The 12847-nt window shown below is 46.1% G+C and overlaps 1 protein-coding gene across 2 annotated transcripts in view; it reads left to right on the forward strand.

The window, feature by feature from the left end:
- Positions 1 to 12847, forward strand: part of ATRN (attractin) — a 670776-nt gene that overhangs the window by 182414 nt on the left and 475515 nt on the right. The gene's annotated exons all lie outside the window — the stretch shown is intronic.

The raw sequence follows: 12847 nt of genomic DNA on the forward strand, positions 1-12847 counted from the left end.
ACCCCCCACTTTTTGCCTGATACTGATGCTGACTTGACTGAAGTGTGCTGGGACCCTGCTAACCAGGCCCCAGCACCAGTGTTCTTTCACCTAAAATGTCCCATTGTTTCCACAATTGGCACACCCATGGCACACAGATAAGTCCCTTGTAAAAGGTACCAGTGGTACCAAGGGCCCTATGACCAGGGAAGGTCCCTAAGGGCTGCAGCATATGTTGTGCCACCCTAAGGGACCCCTCACCTAACACATGCACACTGCCATTGTAGATTGTGTGTGTTGGTGGGGAGAAAAAGGCAAAGTCGACATGGCATCCCCCTCAGGATGCCATGCCCACAAAATACTGCCTGTGGCATAGGTAAGTCACCCCTCTAGCAGGGTGCACTATACCACGGGTGAGGGCATAGCTGCATGAGCAATATGCCCCTACAGTGTCTAAGTCTATTCTTAGACATTGTAAGTACAGTGTGGCCATATTAAGTATATGGTCTGGGAGTTTGTCAAAAACAAACTCCACCGCTCCATAATGGCTACACTGAATACTGGGAAGTTTGGTATCAAACTTATCAGAATAATATACCCACACTGATGCCAGTGTTGGATTTATTAAAAAAATGCACACAGAGGGCATCTTAGAGATGCCCCCTGTATTATACCCAATTGTTCAGTGCAGGACTGACTGGTCTGTGCCAGCCTGCTGCTGAGAGACGAGTTTCTGACCCCATGTGGTGAGGGCCTTTGTGCCCTCTGAAACCAGAAACAAAGCCTGCTCTGAGTGGAGGTGCTTCACACCTCCCCCCTGCAGGAACTATAACACCTAGCAGTGAGCCTCAAAGGCTCAGGCTTCGTGTTACAATTCTCCAGGGCACTCCAGCTAGTGGAGATGCCCGCCCCCTGGACACAGCCTCCACTTTTGGCGGCAAGTCCAGGGGAGATAATGAGAAAAACAAGGAGTCACCCACCGGTCAGGACAGCCCCTAAGGTGTCCTGATCTGAGGTGACCCCTGCCTTTAGAAATCCTCCATCTTGATTTTGGAGGATTCCCCCAATAGGAATAGGGATGTGCCCCCCTTCCCTCAGGGAGGAGGTGCAAAGAGGGTGTAGCCACCCTCAAGGACAGTAGCCATCGGCTACTGCCCTCCCAGACCTAAACACACCCCTAAATTCAGTATTTAGGGGCTCCCCAGAACCTAGGAAACTAAATTCCTGCAACCTGAAGACGAAGGAGGACTCCTGACCTGAAGCCCTGCAGAGAAGACGGAGACACCAACTGCTTTGGCCCCAGCCCTACCGGCCTGTCTCCCCACTTCAAGAAAAACTGCAACAGCGACGCGTCCCCCAGGGTCCAGCGACCTCTGAAGCCTCAGAGGACTACCCTGCATCTAAAAGGACCAAGAAGCTCTGGAGGACAGCGGCCCATTTTCCACAAAGACTGCAACTTTGCAACAAAGAAGCAACTTTTAAAGACCATACGTTTCCCGCTGGAAGCGTGAGACTTTCCACTCTGCACCCGACGCCCCCGGCTCGACCTGCGGAAAACTAACTCTACAGGGAGGACTCCCCGGCGACTGAGAGCCCGTGAGTAGCCAGAGTTGACCCCCCTAGGCCCCCACAGCTACGCCTGCAGAGGGAATCCAGAGGCTCCCCCTGACCGCGACTGCCTGCTTCAATGATCCCGATGCCTGGTAAAGACACTGCACCCGCAGCCCCCAGGACCTGAAGGAACCGAACTCCAGTGCAGGAGCGACCCCCCCAGGTGGCCCTCTTCCTAGCCCAGGTGGTGGCTACCCCGAGGAGCCCCCCCTTTGCCTGCCTGCATCGCTGAAGAGACCCCTGGGTCTCCCATTGAATCCTATTGCAAACCAGACGCCTGTTTGCACTCTGCACCCGACCTCCCCTGTGCCGCTGAGGGTGTACTTTCTGTGCCTGATTGTGTCCCCCCTGGTGCCCTACAAAACCTCCTGGTCTGCCCTCTGAAGTCGCGGGTACTTACCTGCTGGCAGCCTGGAACCGCCCCCCCCCCCTCCCCTATTTCCATTGAAGCCTATGCGTTTTGGGCACCACTTTGACCTCTGCACCTGACCGGCCCTGAGCTGCTGGTGTGGTAACTTTGGGGTTGCCTTGAACCCCCAACGGTGGGCTACCTTGGACCCAACTTTGAACCCTGTAAGTGCTTTACTTACCTGTGAACCTAACAAATACTTACCTCTCCCAGGAACTGTTGATTTTTGCACTGTGTCCAATTTTAAAATAGCTTATTGCCATTTTTGCCAAAACTGTACATGCTATTGTGATGATTCAAAGTTCCTAAGATACCTGAGAGAAATACCTTTCATTTAAAGTATTGTTTGTAAAACTTGAACCTGTGGTTCTTAAAATAAAAATATATTTTTCTATATAAAAACCTATTGGCCTGGAATTTGACTTTGAGTGTGTGCTCCTCATTTATTGCCTGTGTGTGTACAACAAATGCTTAACACTACCCTCTGATAAGCCTACTGCTCGACCACACTACCGCAAAATAGAGCATTAGAATGATCTTGTTCGATGGCATCTGTCGCTGTAGATACGCATGTTTTGCAATAGCTCGCCATCTGGTGTTGGGCCGGAGTGTTACAAGTTGTTTTTCTTCGAAGAAGTCTTTCGAGTCACGGGACCGAGTGACTCCTCCTTTTGTGTCCATTGCGCATGGGCGTCGACTCTATGCTCAATTGTTTTTTTTCCGCCATCGGGTTCGGACGTGTTCCTGTCGCTCCGAGTTTCGGAACGGAAAGATAGCTAAATTCGGAAGATTTTCGTCGGTATTGTTGCGTTCGGGATCGGCGTAGTTAGATTCAACACCGCATCGAAGATCGAAGAGCTCCGGTGCCCTTCGGGGTAGTTTTTCGATCCCCCGTCGGGGCCTGGTCAGCCCGACCGCGTGCTGAAGAACGCCGATGGAACGGACCCCGTTCCGTTTCTGTCCCAAATGCCACAGCAAGTACCCCTATACAGACCAACACTTGGTCTGTAACCTGTGCCTGTCACCTGAGCACAGTGAAGACACCTGCGAGGCCTGTCGTGCGTTCCTGTCCCGAAAAACACTTCGAGACCGTCGAACCAGAAGACTTCAAATGGCGTCCGCGCCGACAGCCCACCGAGAGTTCGAGGAACAAGAAGAGGAAGGTACCTTCTCGATCCACGAATCGGACTCCGAGGAATTCGATGACCCACAAACCGTGAGTAAGACGTCGAAAACAACACATAAGAAGATTGACAAGGCCCAGGGGACGCCACTGCCACCAGGCCATGGCTCGACCCATAAATTCGGTGACCGACCGTCGGCACCGAAAAAGGCCCAAACAGTGCCGAGACAGTCCGACTCCGGTCGAGACACCGGTACGCAGCCTTCTTGGGACCGAGAAAGTGCTGGAGACAAGCATCGACACCGAGATAGCGGTGTAGACACGGCTCGACGCCGAGACAGCGGCACCGACGAAGATCGACGCCGAGAGGTTTCGGCCCCGAAAAAAAGAAAAGTCAGCTCGGAGCCGAAAAAAGATGCAGACAGGGTTTCGGCGCCAAAACAACCTGCAACCGACCCAGTTTCAGGCTGTTATACAGAGGAGCATTCACTAACCTCCCAAATGCGAAAGCATAGGTTCGAGGAAGAGCTGCAATCTACCGATGTAGACCATACGCAAAAGCGTATCTTCATACAGGAGGGAACAGGGAAAATAAGCACCCTTCCCCCTATTAGAAGAAAGAGAAGACTGGAGTTCCAAACTGAACAAACACCACAAACAAAGGTGGTGAAAAAGGTTACTCCACCACCCTCTCCTCCACCTGTAATTCACGTCTCACCAGCACAAACTCCATCACATTCCCCAGCTCACACCACCATGAGCCAGGGTGACCAGGATCAGGACGCATGGGACTTATACGACGCCCCAGTGTCAGATAACAGCCCGGAGGCATAACCTACAAAGCCATCTCCACCAGAAGACAGCACTGCGTATTCTCAAGTGGTGGCTAGAGCAGCACAATTTCACAATGTAAGCCTCCACTCAGAACAGGTCGAGGATGACTTTTTATTCAACACCCTCTCCTCCACCCACAGCTCCTACCAAAGCCTGCCTATGCTCCCTGGTATGCTCCGGCACGCAAAAGAAATTTTTAAGGAGCCGGTCAAAAGTAGGGCAATCACACCAAGAGTGGAAAAAAAGTATAAGGCGCCCCCTACAGACCCTGTTTTCATCACTGCACAGCTGCCACCAGATTCCGTCGTTGTAGGAGCAGCTAGGAAAAGGGCCAACTCCCACACATCTGGGGATGCACCACCCCCGGATAAAGAAAGCCGCAAGTTCGATGCAGCTGGAAAGAGAGTCGCAGCACAAGCTGCAGACCAGTGGCGCATCGCCAACTCTCAAGCACTACTTGCGCTCTATGACAGAGCCCATTGGGATGAGATGCAACACCTCATTGAACATCTACCCAAAGACCTACAAAAAAGGGCAAAGCAAGTGGTTGAGGAAGGTCAAAACATTTCAAACAACCAGATACGCTCCTCCATGAACGCAGCAGACACAACTGCAAGGACAATTAATACATCCGTGACCATCAGAAGGCATGCATGGCTACGAACGTCTGGGTTTAAACCAGAGATACAGCAGGCAGTTCTCAATATGCCTTTCAGTGAAAAAGAACTGTTCGGTCCAGAAGTGGACACAGCGATAGAAAAACTTAAAAAGGACACGGACACTGCTAAAGCAATGGGCGCACTCTACTCCCCGCAGAGCAGAGGAAACTACGGCACCTTCCGCAAGACACCCTTTAGAGGGGGGTTTCGGGGTCAGGCCACACAAGCCAGCACCTCACAGGCAACACCGTCCAGTTACCAGGGACAGTACAGGGGAGGCTTTCGGGGCCAATACAGAGGAGGGCAATTCCCTAGGAATAGGGGAAAATTTCAAAGCCCCAAAACCCCTGCAACTAAGCAGTGACTCACATGTCACTCATCCCCCTCCACACAACACCAGTGGGGGGGAAGAATAGGTCATTATTACAAAGCATGGCAGGAAATCACTACAGACACTTGGGTTCTAGCAACTATCCAACATGGTTATTCCATAGAATTTCTACAATTCCCTCCAAACATACCACCAAGAGCACAAAATTTATCACAACATCATTCCGAGCTCCTGGAGACAGAAGTTCAAGCACTATTGCAAAAGAATGCAATCAAATTAGTACCAAACACACAAATAAACACAGGAGTTTATTCACTGTACTTCTTAATACCAAAGAAGGACAAAACGCTAAGACCAATCCTAGACCTCAGGATAGTAAACACATACATCAAATCAGACCACTTTCACATGGTCACACTACAAGAAGTGCTACCATTGCTCAAACTACACGACTACATGACAACCTTAGACCTCAAAGACGCGTATTTCCATATACCAATACATCCATCGCACAGGAAATACCTAAGGTTTGTATTCAAAGGAATACATTACCAATTCAAAGTATTGCCTTTCGGTTTAACAACAGCACCAAGAGTCTTTACAAAATGTCTAGCAGTAGTCGCTGCACACATCAGAAGGCAGCAAATACATGTATTCCCGTATCTAGACGACTGGCTAATCAAGACCCATTCGTTATCAAAGTGCTCACACCACACAAATCAAATCATACAAACCCTCTACAGACTGGGGTCCACGGTCAACTTCGCAAAATCCAACATCCTGCCGTGCAAAGTACAACAGTACCTAGGAGCCATAATAAACACAACAAAAGGAGTAGCCACTCCAAGTCCACAAAGAATTCAAAACTTCAACAACATCATACAACGCATGTATCCAACACAAAAGATACAAGCAAAGATGATATTACAACTCCTAGGCATGATGTCTTCATGCATAGCCATTGTCCCAAACGCAAGACTGCACATGAGGCCCTTACAACAGTGCCTAGCATCACAATGGTCACAAGCACAGGGTCACCTTCTAGATCTGGTGTTAATAGACCGCCAAACTTACCTCTCGCTTCTATGGTGGGACAATATAAATTTAAACAAAGGGCGGCCTTTCCAAGACCCAGTGCCACAATACGTAATAACAACAGATGCTTCCATGACAGGGTGGGGAGCACACCTCGATCAACACAGCATACAAGGACAATGGAACGTACATCAAACAAAACTGCATATAAATCACCTAGAACTGCTAGCAGTTTTTCAAGCACTAAAGGCTTTCCAACCAATAATAGTTCACAAATACATTCTCGTCAAAACAGACAACATGACAACAATGTATTATCTAAACAAGCAAGGGGGGACACACTCAACACAGTTGAGCCGGTTGGCACAAAAGATATGGCATTGGGCAATTCACAACCAAATTCGCCTAATAGCACAGTTTATCCCAGGGATTCAGAATCAACTCGCAGACAATCTCTCTCGAGATCACCAACAGGTCCACGAATGGGAAATTCACCCCCAAACTCTGAACACTTACTTCAAGATCTGGGGAACACCTCAGATAGACTTGTTTGCGACAAAAGAGAACGCAAAATGCCAAAACTTCGCATCCAGATACCCACACAGGCAGTCCCAGGGCAATGCCCTATGGAGGAACTGGTCAGGGATATTTGCCTACGCTTTTCCTCCTCTCCCTCTCCTTCCTTATCTGGTAAACAAACTCAGTCAAAACAAACTCAAGCTCATATTAATAGCACCAACTTGGGCAAGGCAACCCTGGTACACAACGCTGCTAGACCTATCAGTAGTACCACACATCAAACTGCCCAACAGACCGGATCTGTTAACTCAACACAACCAACAGATCAGGCACCCAGATCCAGCATCGCTGAATCTAGCAATCTGGCTCCTGAAAATCCTAGAATTCGGACACTTACAACTTACACAAGAGTGTATGGAAGTCATAAAGCAAGCCAGAAGGCCTTCCACCAGGCACTGCTATGCAAGTAAATGGAAGAGGTTTGTTTGCTACTGCCATATTAATCAAATCCAACCATTACACGCAACTCCAAAAGATGTAGTGGGTTACTTGCTTCACTTACAAAAATCTAACCTAGCTTTCTCTTCCATTAAAATACACCTTGCAGCAATATCTGCATACCTGCAGACTACCTATTCAACTTCCCTTTATAGGATACCAGTCATTAAAGCATTCATGGAGGGCCTTAAAAGAATTATTCCACCAAGAACACCACCTGTTCCTTCATGGAACCTAAATGTTGTCCTAACTAGACTTATGGGTCCACCTTTCGAACCCATGCACTCCTGCGAAATACAGTTCCTAACCTGGAAGGTTGCATTCCTCATCGCCATTACTTCCCTAAGAAGAGTAAGCGAGATTCGGGCGTTTACAATACAAGAACCTTTTATACAACTACACAAGAATAAGGTCGTCCTGAGGACTAATCCTAAATTTTTACCAAAGGTTATTTCACCGTTCCATCTAAATCAAACAGTGGAACTTCCAGTGTTCTTCCCACAGCCAGATTCCGTAGCTGAGAGGGCACTACATACATTAGATGTCAAAAGAGCATTAATGTATTACATTGACAGAACTAAAAACATCAGAAAGACTAAACAACTATTTATTGCATTCCAAAAACCTCATGCAGGAAACCCAATATCAAAACAAGGTATAGCCAGATGGATAGTTAAATGCATCCAAATCTGCTACCTTAAAGCTAAACGACAGCTGCCCATTACACCAAGGGCACACTCAACCAGAAAGAAAGGTGCTACCATGGCCTTTCTAGGAAACATCCCAATGCAAGAAATATGTAAGGCAGCCACATGGTCTACGCCTCACACATTCACCAAGCACTACTGGGTAGACGTGTTATCCGCACAACAAGCCACAGTAGGGCAAGCCGTATTAAGAACATTGTTTCAGACTACTTCCACTCCTACAGGCTGAGCCACCGCTTTTGGGGAGATAACTGCTTACTAGTCTATGCAAAACATGCGTATCTACAGCGACAGATGCCATCGAACTGAAAATGTCACTTACCCAGTGTACATCTGTTCGTGGCATCAGTCGCTTTAGATTCGCATGTGCCCACCCGCCTCCCCGGGAGCCTGTAGCAGTTCGGAAGTTACCTTCAACTATTTGTATATATATCATTTCAACCTTATATAGGTACATACTTAGTCACTCCATTGCATGGGCACTATTACTACAATACAACTCCTACCTCACCCTCTGCGGGGAAAAACAATCAAGGATAGAGTCGACGCCCATGCGCAATGGACACAAAAGGAGGAGTCACTCGGTCCCGTGACTCGAAAGACTTCTTCGAAGAAAAACAACTTGTAACACTCCGGCCCAACACCAGATGGCGAGCTATTGCAAAACATGCGAATCTACAGCGACTGATGCCACGAACAGATGTACACTGGGTAAGTGACATTTTCATTTTTGCCACTATCTTACCTCTAAGGGGAACCCTTGGACTCTGTGCATGCTATTTCTTACTTTGAAATAGTACATACAGAGCCAACTTCCTACAACCTGGTACTGTTTTGACTCGGAGCTGTTTTTTCACAGTGCCAAAACTATTTTAAATTTGTTTCAACTCTTAATAAATAAAGCCCCCTCTTAACTGTTAAGTGCTGCTCAGATTTGAGGTGGAGCCCTTACAAGTTGGTAAACATTTACAATAAAGAATGTTACTGCTCTGCATATTTATCAGAATCTTAAAGGTGACACTGAGTAACTGCTCTGAGAACCCAGATTTTGCAAGTATTCTGAAACACTGCAACGATGTTATTTAATAAAAACTCAGACACTGCAGTTTGTACTTGAGAAGCTGTTGATTTACTTGGCTTTCATTCCCTATTGATTAGCTCTGATGGATATTCCTGGTGGATTGTAATCCTTGCTTCCTGCCCCCGCCCCTTAAGAGTTTGGTGTCAATATCATGCTTATTTGGTTGCATAGTAATAGATCATATGTTTTTTTATTTAATTGTGTTCTGTGCATCATGGTCTTGGGAGAGCCACTAGACTCGCCCAAAATTTTTTTTTTAACCCTGAATGCCATTTTTTTTTTAGCAAGGTAGAACAGTGTGGTGCTTGCTGCAGACAGAGTTAAAAAAAAATGAACAGAATGTCTAGAAGAGAACAAGTATCTCAAACCATTAGTGGCCCCTGCCCTCTTAGTACACCAGGTGTGTGGAGATACGCATAGGAATCGTGTACAGCTTTGCTTACCCTTGACAGTATGAGGAAGACTTCAACTGTGGAGCACCATCCAATACTTTGGACCCGAATGGCGCTGAAGCTAGCCCTGTTTTCTGTAGTACGACTGTCCAGAAGCCATCTTTTTCCTGTATGTAGCCTTACATTTTAGCAGTTCTCTACCTTTGCATTTTGCACAACTTTTTGTTTAAGCGTAAGCTCCCACCCTGCTCTGTGGTTATGTCTTGCCTCTTTCTAGGTGTGGCTGCAGGGAGCCATGTTATTCAGGCTACCATTTCTCATCAGTTTGTCAAAGAAGTACAATCAGAATTTCAAAGAGTGGGTTTTGGGTTTGTCTTCAGCCATTGGCTTTTATAGGTTTTTCCTTTTTTTTCATGGTTTGCCATTGCTTGGACAGTTTGTTCACCATGGCCGCGTTGTCTTATTTAGTTATTTAGTTATTTATTTTTGCACCACTGGGTTATAGAGTTGGGCCTCAATTATTGCTTTTGTTAGATTTGATAAAAGACAGTATGTTAACTTAGATATATTTGCTTTCCTGGCATGACAGCATCTTTATTGTTGATTTATGGACTTTTTGTTTTTCAGATGCAATTGGACATATTGCTCTTTATGGTCACCCTTGTACATTATTTTGTTGTACTTTACTGTCATTAACATGTTGTGGGAGGTACACAGTTTGTTCATAAAATAAAGATTTGCATCCACATAGACTTTCTTAGGAATGTAACAATGCTGCCTCTTTGTCAAATTATACACAATTTTAAGTTATTTTCTAACTTAATAATTTAATATTTTAAGGTCACCACTTTTAACTCAAACTGTGCTTCTGATTCCTTCACATAAACCTCTTCTGTGATGCTCCAAATAACTTCTGCTAGAGCTTTCTGTTCATGGCACTACTCTGAGATGCTCTTAGTATCCAGATTGTTGTAGCTGAAATTGTTTCATTAGGGTATTTTCTTCCTAGGACAGCTGCTGTGGACAAAACAACCACCCAACTATTATCAGCTTTGCTGATGCTTACTTTCTTTCATTATGCTGATTTTGATTTGTATTTTCAGAGTATGACCTCTGTTTCCTGATAGGCTGTATTTCTTATTTTCAAGGTGTCTTGTTAACATGTATTACAGAAGATTGACAAAACCAAGCCTGCTTCTCTTAGAATTGCTACTTCTTGTAGAATCCCTTAATTGTCACCTTCTAAAACTCTGTCCCTCAAACCTCCAACCAAGAAACTCCTAATTCCTTAAAACCACCTTTTATGAAAATGTTTTACTCAATTTTACCACAAGCTTCCAGGAGCATATATTTCCTTTGATGTAGAAGGAGTTGACTGCGCTGATGTCTGAACCGTATTGGTAGGCTCAGAACGTCCCGGTGAACCTATTACTAATCAGGAAGGTCTGTGTAAATGGTAAAACATCCAAGAATTACTTCTTTTTTTTTAAGAGCAAGTTTAGAAGGTACCAGATTTACCCTGCACTTTCACAGGTGTCAGTATCAAATATCTCTCTGTCCCTCAAAGTCGTTCTAGGAAAAATTACACACATCTCATTTCATGGGGGTGTGGATTGGGTAAAGGCAGAAAGTACATTTGCTATGCTTGTTCTGTCATTTTCCTCCATCAACAGGTGCTTGACTTTGACCTTGGGAGGAGTATTTGTGTAGGAAGTTTATGGCACTTGAGCAATTTTGGAGCTAAGTGTACAATACTTTTCAGTGATGTTGCCAATGAGGACAGGTGAGTGATGGTGGGTTTCTTGAGGAGTGAGATGTTGAAATTAGTTGTTTACCTGAAACTCCAGTTCGTCAGCATTGGTATGTCATCTATTCGCCTGCTTGAGGACGATTATGAAAACTGAGAATTGTCATGACGCTGCACTGGACAACATTGGCAATTTTCACACTTCCCATCAAGCGTTCAGTGTGACAAGAATTCGTCCCAACTCTGCATGAAACTAGTGTTCCTTATATGCTAGTCTCTACATATGTTGTCCTCCTTGCCTAGAGGAAATCAGTGTTTGAAGAAAGGTTCTGACTGCTTCAGCTTGGAGTGAAAATATGGTGTTTACTGTGGCTCTGACCTTAAATTGGGCAAGACACAACAAAAATCCTTGCAACCGAAAGATTTTCTCTTTCTTGGCCTGTTTCTTATTTTCATTCTCGGATGATTCTTGTCAGGGTATGTAACCGGGACCTTGCTATTCCTGGTCAAGTAATGGCTGCCTGTTCCCCATTCACTATAGGCGACATTTGGGTTAGGCCCCACTAGCACTTTGAGTCTCAGAAGTCCCACTACAACTCATTCTAGAAAAGTTAAAAGCATTCCAGCACCGAATCGCTATGTGGCAGAAAAGTTAATCACGTCTTTTCGGCCCTGGATCAGTCCTACTAACACCAGCAAGTGAAAACATCCCACTCATTCGCACGAAGGATGCAGCGGCTTCCTTCAGTGAATTACACAAATGGCTCTGCAGGGACAGCAGTTGGATATCCTCAGTGCACCTCTGATGCAATGATAAGTTGCCTTTGACTCCTCAGTCAGGGCTTCGGCCCACACAGGTCACCACGGCAGCCTCTCCGCTCAGCGACTTCATTAATCGGGCTATAATCCATGTCAAAATCTGATTGCCCCGCAACAGGCCATTGTAGTGACACAAGGTTCACCCCTGGGTGTCTGCTACAGTGATATGTGCATCAAAAGGTTACCCCAGCCCTTCCCTCTGATTCCCTTATCAGACCCATTTCCTTCCTGAGATCTTCCTAGGCAACTTTCTCTGAATCAAAGAGCACCCTTTGACGTGTACTTAAGATCCTGGTCCTCCTTCCTCCACTGTATCCCACCCAGCTCACTTGACTACAGCAATTTACAGATCTCTCTGGGGCATTTCTCTATTATCCCCTCGTGTTCCTCCAGTCAATCTGGGTCTCCCAAAAGAGAACCCAGAATCTTCCACGTATTGTACCATTCACAGGCACACATACGTCCAGCACATACAAACTACACACTTGTGCTGCACAGCGCTTCATACTAACTTGATGTAGGCCTCAGGTGAGATGTGTACGTGCCACGGCACATTACTTGATTGAGCCTGTAGGCCTCACTCCAGTGACACAGGTAAAAAGGGCCTGTTCACCTCTACTGATTGTTGCACTTAATGCCTGCATGTGGGGTGATTGAGTGGTGCCAATTAGAGGCCTTTGGATTTCCGTCTGAAGTGGAGGATGTCAACCTACCTGCTCGGAAACCAGCTTCCAAGTCTTTGTGGGTCTTTAGGATATGTTTTTATTTTTGTCTGGATGCCCTTTTAGAGGTTTGCCTCGAACATCCTCTACTTGGCTTCACTCAAAATATCTTACTGAGTTCTAGTTTGAAAATGTACATGGTGACACTTTTAATGCCTCCCTGACCAGCCGTCATTGTTCATGTTGCCCACGTGGCTCATTCCTTTGCTGTGTGTGTGTTTGGTCTGATGCCTACATTTTGACACCATATTACTTAAATCTAACTTTACTCTCAGCATCACAGCTCGTGCCGATGAACAGTCAGTAAGTTTTTCTCAGTTGTCGAGCCAGCCTTCCTGCTGACAGTTACTTCAGCTTGTGAAGTGTGAGCGCTGGATCCCT

This window comes from Pleurodeles waltl, chromosome 1_2, assembly GCF_031143425.1.
Source record: "Pleurodeles waltl isolate 20211129_DDA chromosome 1_2, aPleWal1.hap1.20221129, whole genome shotgun sequence".
Taxonomy (NCBI): Eukaryota; Metazoa; Chordata; class Amphibia; order Caudata; family Salamandridae; genus Pleurodeles; species Pleurodeles waltl.